General features: G+C 40.4%; 1 long non-coding RNA gene across 2 annotated transcripts in view; it reads right to left on the bottom strand.

The window, feature by feature from the left end:
• LOC108364207 (uncharacterized) overlaps positions 1–2,983 on the bottom strand; it is a 13,355-nt gene extending 10,372 nt beyond the window's left edge. Inside the window, exon 1 of one of the 2 annotated variants that reach the window (XR_001847723.1) lies at positions 2,909–2,983. This is a non-coding gene — a long non-coding RNA (uncharacterized LOC108364207). The remainder of the gene's footprint in view (positions 1–2,908) is intronic. The other variant, XR_001847724.1, reaches the window with a different exon arrangement.
• Positions 2,984–7,329: the final 4,346 nt, after the last annotated feature.

Raw genomic sequence — 7,329 nt, 5'->3', positions numbered from 1 at the left:
TCGATCGCATTCAGCCATTTCAAGGACAGGTGGTCGGTGATAACCGTGAATGCGTAACCCTCCAGGTACGGTCTCATTTTCCGTATAGCCCACACAATGGCCAGACACTCCTTTTCAGTCGCCGAGTAGTTTTGCTCTGCCTTGTTCAGCCGTCGACTAGTGTAGGCTATGACTTGCTCTGCGCCATCTAACTCCTGTGTCAGTACTGCACCTAGTCCAAAATCGCTGGCATCGGTTTGTAGCGTGAAGTGCTGGGAAAAAATTGGACAGGCTAATACCGGTGCTTCCGTTAGTGCGCTCCTTAATTTTTCGAAGGCCGTCTGCTGTTCATTGCCCCATTTCCATCGGCTTCCTTTCTTCAGTAATGACGTCAGAGGGTGTGCAATGTGCAAAAAATCTGGAACAAATCGCCGGTACCATGACGCTACGCCCAGAAAGCGCCGTAATTAACGTGTGTTTGTTGGCGGTGTCAATTCTTTAATCGCCTTAATCTTGTCAGGGTCGGTGTGAATCCCTTCTTCGCTCACCACATGACCCAGGTATTTCAGACTCTTTTAGAAAAACTCACACTTCTCTGAGTAGATCTTGAGGTTCGCCTGCCGCAATCGTCGAAACACTTCTTTCAGGTGTCCCATGTGTTGGTCTAGCGTCGCACTCGTGATGATTATGCCGTCCAGATAAGCAAACGCATGCGGTTCCAATTCTGGTCCGATGACTTTGTCCAGCGCTCGTTGAAACGTCGCAGGCGCTGAATGTAGCCCGAACGGCATTACGCGTCACTGGAACAGACCGCGTCCTGGCGCTGGGAATGTAGCGCTGTTTTATGGGTCGATCATCTTGCATTATAATCTTATGGGCGGCGATGTTTGTTGTCCCCGTTATCTTCTCGAATGCGAGCAACTCCTTCTTTAAGAAATTTTTGACTCCCGTTGTATCCTCGGTGGATGTGGGCCGTTCATTTGCGGCCTTTTCGCCTTCCTCAGCTCTCTCTACCTCGCGCACTTCTAACATCGTGGTACATGCAGCCTTCGTTCGAATATCGTCCTCTGCCTTCATCGTCAATGTCTGCCATCCGGAGCTCACTGTTGTGTTGGCCTTTACCAGGTAGTCAGTCCCAAGGACCATGTCATCGACGAGTAACTCGCTCCTATGCTCTTGATCACCGCCTCAATCGCTTCTGTGACCGCTATTGGTCTGCCATCCCCCATCACCACTCTTTTGTTCATTCTTCGTGACAGCTCTATTCCCAGGGTGTTCGCTGCTCTAATGCTTACAAAACTTCTGGTTGCTCCCGTATCAACCGCTGCTATTACTGCTCTACCATCAACTATTGCTCTGGCTATTACTCGCCCTTCCGCTTGCTTAAGCATTGGTGTTACATTGACTGAGGTTGCGATACTGGAGACCCAACTCTTCGTTGCGAATGGGGTCCTTGGCCGTTTCCCTGTTGCCCGCGGCAACAGTCTGATGTTCAAATGTTCCGCCGACCACACGTCCAACAGAATTGCTGGATATTGTGGCGATATTCGTAGGCGAAATGTCCATCTTCGCCGCATCGTCTGCACACCGTTCGTGGGTTTACTCGGCTTGATTCTTCGTTTTTACGTTGTTGTCCCGTAGGTGACACATAATCGTCTCCATCGTACCGTCTCGCTGACATCGTATACCTCTCTCTTCGCTGCTCCTCTCGGAAAGTATAGCTGCGCTCTTCATTTAGTATCGGGGTTATTTCGCGGGGCAATGCTCGTTGCAACTCCTTCTCTGCTACAATATTCTCGTAGTCTTCTGCCAGACTTACAAACTCTCCAAGAGTGTTGAATTCGATTTGTTTAATCGCTTCGGCAGTTCTTATGGATGCGTCGAAGCTTTAGTGCCTCCGTATAGTCGGAATGACGCATTAGCCCTTGTAGCGCTAGTACATAGTCTTTAAATGCCTCTTTGGGCCTTTGAACACGCTGCGGTATCTCATCATCGAGTCTTTCAAAATAACAGGAATTCAAGAAAAACTTCAGGAAATCTCGCTTACACGTCTCCCAGTCTCTCCAGTGGCCGTGATTGTTTCGTAACTAGATGAGAGCTCTATCCTTAAATAACTCGGGTAATGCTCGTGGAAGTGTGTCTCTTTCTATCTCGTACCCGTCTGCTAATTCCTCGACGCGTTCATGAAACCCAGCCGGTCCTTGCCACCATCGTATTTGAAGCCCCATTTGCGTACGCGGTCCATGATAGTTGGGGCGGATCGTTGTGAGTCGACGTATACTGGATACATTCGCACGTTCGGCGTTCCTCTTGTGCTGTCGTCGTTGATGGGTTGTTATGTAGTCGGTGTTGGTGCGTTCCCCGCGCTTGTAGACCTCGTATGCTTAACCGCTAAATCAGTGACCCGATCGCGATAGTTCTCAGTCTCCCTTTCCTCTTGTACAAATGTATAGAGGCGTTTACGCAGTTCCTCGACGGTCCTTGAATTGTCAAGGCCGAACTCCGTCGTATAGGTCACAACCTCCTCTTTATTTAAATTGTACACCCACTTTGTTTTCACCATTTCCCCCTCCCCCCTCTTATGTTCCATTGTTTCACGTTACCCTCTTATTGGTAAGGAATGTTTGATCACTTTCACAGTTCTTAATTTCTGGGCTTCTGTGTCTCTATCAGGGTTTGTTGCGAATATTCGCATTCGCAACTGCGGAACTTCCGCATTAATTTTAACATTCGCATTCGCTTTCGCATTCGCAATAATCAATGCGGAGCTTTTGCGAATGTTGTGTATGTGCACCGATAAAACGTATATCTGGCAAACAAAATGACAAATTGTAGGCAATATTTTGCCTGTGGTCGTGGGAGTATTTGTGTAACAAAACTGGTCAAATGTCATAATTATCAACTTTGACAAAAATGTCGTTAAACATACCGAAAGTCGGCTTTCTCCAGCAACAGCTGTTTGCGCACATGTCTAGTAAAGCGTGCAGATAACTTAAAGCGAAAAGAAGTGAAAAGTGATTATTAATAAAATATTTTATAAAATGAGTAAGCGGCATATCAGAAGATTCATTAAAAGGCAGGCCGATGTTTATATCGAAACGTTAAGTGGTTTAAGTGAAAGTTGAGGTGGTGGGAATGCAATAGAATCAGTGGAAGAGCCAAGTGCGCAGTCAGCAATAGATGCGCAACTATTAGCTGAGAAGCTTGCAAATATATATAACGAGAACCATTTGCGATCAAAATTAACACAGTGCCTTNCATGAAGACTCTTGAAAAGCGTATGTTGCAATATGGCGGAATTGCAAACGCTTCACACAACCACGATAAAACAATTGTAAAAACTTATGTCAGAAAAACGAAACAAGCGAGTTAATTTTAAGTTGTATATTTAAATTCACAAAAACTATGGCTCGCGGCCAGAAATATAAAGCAGACAAAATTTCAGTTTTCGTTCTTAGACTTCGTTCGGCTTCGTTTTACAATTGGTGTTTTTGTCGCGGCTTCTTTGAAACTAATAACTAGAGCTGACGTTGACAATCGTTTTCAAAGGGGAATGGCGTTGCCATTGTGTTGTAATAGAAAATGTCCCTTTGAGTGGCCAGTGTTGCCGACAGCCTTTTTGCAAATTGTAGGAAACGTGCCGTAATTGAGATAGTTCCTACCGGCCATTACAGTAACATAGGGGTCAAAAAACAGTTGGGAAAGTTGGCTGGCGCTTGTGGATGTAAATATTGACGGCCTACCGCTCTACAGAAGTTCGCGTATGCACATATGTATATAGAATTGAATTGTACTGATATGAATTGTTGAATTTTTATATTTATATATATGTACATTAGACTGCATCACTCCCCATACAAAAAAAAATCGGTACTATTTTTCCATTGGAATTATAAAATCTATTATATTTTAAGACGTCCACCAACATATTTCGGAAAAATATTAAGAATTAAGCGGGCTGGACCGATTTGAAAATACCTTTTTTTTTTTAAAAAAAACCCCTCAAATGACAAAACGGATTAAGCTTAAAATATTTGCATAAAAATATTAAAAAAATATAAAAAACAATTTTGAACGGAATCGTAATGATGAGATTTTTGATGCTGTTTTTTAACTTTTTTCAAAGATTGGTATAGGAAAAACTTCAATAACTGCACCTAAACTCCTCCGATTTAGACTTAAGAGATGTCATTGGAAAGGTATTTTCTCACCCTTTTTATTTCCTTGTTAATAAACTCATTCAAAGGATGGCAGAGAAAGGTATGATGAACGAACTTCATTCAAAGTTGAATTAAGATGTGTTGGTATTCGAAAAAACAAGATGGGACACGAATGACGTTTATTTGGCCAGAAATAAAAACAGTGTGAAAATACCTTTCTACTGAGATCCTAAAGTTCTAAATCAGAACATTTTTGGCCCAGTTATTCAAGTTTTTCCTAAACCAATCTTTGAAAGAAGTAAAAAAACAGCATCAAAAATCTCATTCTTACGATTCTGTTGAAAAGATTTTCAAATATTTGTATGCAGATTTTTTAAGCTTAATCTAATTTGTCATCTGAGGGGACTTTTTTCAAAAAGTTCTTTAAGAAACTATTTTTATTCATAAAAAACTTAATTTTTGGAGGTGTTTTCAAATCGGTCCAGCTCGCTTAATCCTTTATATTTTTCCGAAATATTTTGGTGGACGTTTTAAAATATAATAGATTTTGTAATCCCGGCGGAAAAATATATACTTATTTACAAATACGGAGTATTGTAATTGGCTATGGCATTGCAGTACATAGGTACTGCGTAATGAACAAGCAAAAGGGAATAAGCATGCAGGACAGTATAAATAGAGCAGCAAATGGAAATAGAAATCACTTCTGGTAGAGTAGCCGTATACTCCAGTCGATCGTGCAAACGCAGATTGGAACGGCTAAGCAACGATTGTGAAAACTAAGTTGCTTAGTAAGTAGTTAAGGTATATGGTGTCACGTGAAAACGGTGCCAAGGCAATACGTTATATTGGTGTGACGTGAAAACGCTGCCAAGAAAGTACGTTATAGGGTATATCGTGAAAACGCTGCCAACTAAATAGCGAAATAAAGAAGCGTCACTATAAGAATCACTCGCGTATTTATTTAAATGTTTGGATAGGGGAACCCAACATCCGACTGAGCCACAGCCCAGCTATATACCGGATAAACCGGGTTCGTCACAAATGGCGCCCAACGTGGGGCCCTTATAAATAAAGGAAGCAGTAAGGGCCAAGGAGTAGAACTCACAGATAACCAAAGTGAATTGAAGTGATTTGGAAAAACTAACTCTAACAGTTCTTACAAGCCAAACCAGATACATATATCAGTTTGTTCTAAAGATTTTTAAAAAGAATTCTTCATTCTCATTGTCCGTTTCAGAACGTGGGCAATCTGTAACTTCATCAGCGTTTTTCGATTTGAGTTTTTGTAATTAATTTTTAATACTTTCTAAAGCTAAATAGATACTAATATTATAAATGTGAAAGTTTGTATGTTTGGATGTTTGGGAAATCATCACGCCGAAACGACTGAACGGATTTGCATGAAATTTTGTACGAAGATAGCTTATGGGCCTGATTGGTTAATTGGCTATTTTTTTTAAGAGGTGCCACCGGTTAAAAAAGTTTAATTTTTTTAATATGCGGGAACGACTGAATGGATTTGCATGAAAATTTGCACACAGACAGCTTATGACCTAAATTGGAAAATAGGCTACTTTTCTTAAGAGTTGCCACCTGTTAAAAAGTTTCATTAAATTAATACGCGGAAACGACTGAATGGATTTGCATACAATTTTGCAAGCAGATAGCTTATGACCTACAGTGGAAAATAGGCTAATTTTTTGGAAGAGTTGCCACCTGTTAAAAAAGTTTTATTAAATTAACACGCGGAAACGACTAAACGGATTTGCATGAAATTTTTCACACAGATTGCTTATGACCTAGGTTAGAAAGTAGGCTACTTTTTTTAAGAGTTGCCACCTGTTAGAAATGTTTAGTTTAATTAATACGCGGAAATGAGTGAACTGATTTGCATGGAAGTTTTCACACAGATAGCTTATGAGCTAGGCTGAAAAACAGGCTACGTATATGTATGTGAAACTAATACCATGCTCATGGAGAAAAATGAGAGTTATTGGAAAAGGTGGTGTGGCAACTCCCATGCAAATTGATTTTTCAATGCTGCATATCTCTGGAGGTGTTTATTGCAGAGGACTGGAACTTGGCACCGAGATGTGTATACAAAATTAATTCCATACTCATGGAGAAAAATTTGCGTTATTCGAAAAGGGGACATGGTCCTCCCGTACAAATTTACTGTTTTATACTGCTTATCTCTAGAGGTGTTCATGGTAGAGTACTGGGACTTGGTATGGTTATAAGAAAAAGGGGCGTGGCACTTCCAGTACAAATTTACTTTTTCTTGCCACATATCCCTGAAAGTGTTTGTGGAAGAATACTGGAACTTGGTATGGAGTTGTGTATACAAAATGTATAAATTGCTCATGGAAAAAATGTGAGTTATTAAAAAAGGAGGCATGTCGCCTCCCATACATACTAAAAACTTCTTAATACATAATAAGTATTTTAAATTTGTTATGGAGATTTATTTTATAAGTGCCATACTGACAGAATAAATTTCATTAAATGGAAAAGGGAGAGCCGGGTTCGGCCTTATCATCTAAAGCTCTCTTGAGGCATTTGCTTCAGTAATGAGAAGTGATATTTTATCAAGGCCAGGTTACCTAATTTGAGTTGGAAAAATTAGAACCCGCCGTGGAACCTCCAAGAAGGTTACACGTTCACGCGTCGTATACCAGGAACCATTTTAAGGTAAATTTACAGGGATTGATATCTTTCGTATGCCAGCGCGCATAAAAAATAACGAGCTATAACGAAATTGGCACAGAAATAAAATCTAACATCATTAAATTATTTTTCATATTTGTATGAAAGCGCAGGGTGAAACCCGCGGGTATAAGCTAGTAGAAAATAAATTATTATTTTTCGGGAATGGAAATTTTTAACAAAATTCTGTTTTGTAAAAACGTGGCTGCCAGCCGAATCGGATCAAAATATTGTTATTTTTTTTTAAAGCACCCTGTTTTTTATAAGCATTTGAATCTCAGATAGTTACGTAATCCTTATCATATTAAAGGTCAGACCTATGGCTTTTTAGTCATTTGAGCATCCCCAATAAACATTTAGGTTTGAGCTCAACTTAAGGTTAAGTTGAGAACTAAGGTATTTCTCAAATCTCCAACGTTGTTTCTCAACAGTACCTCAAGTGGAGGATCATAGCGTTCACAACACAAAGGGATTTTTTTTT

This window comes from Rhagoletis zephyria, unplaced genomic scaffold, assembly GCF_001687245.7.
Source record: "Rhagoletis zephyria isolate East Lansing unplaced genomic scaffold, Rhagoletis_zephyria_1.1 Rzeph_scaffold_01495, whole genome shotgun sequence".
NCBI lineage: Eukaryota > Metazoa > Arthropoda > Insecta > Diptera > Tephritidae > Rhagoletis > Rhagoletis zephyria.
Note: the sequence above shows the minus strand (reverse complement) of the source record. Positions and strands in the feature narration are given on the sequence as shown.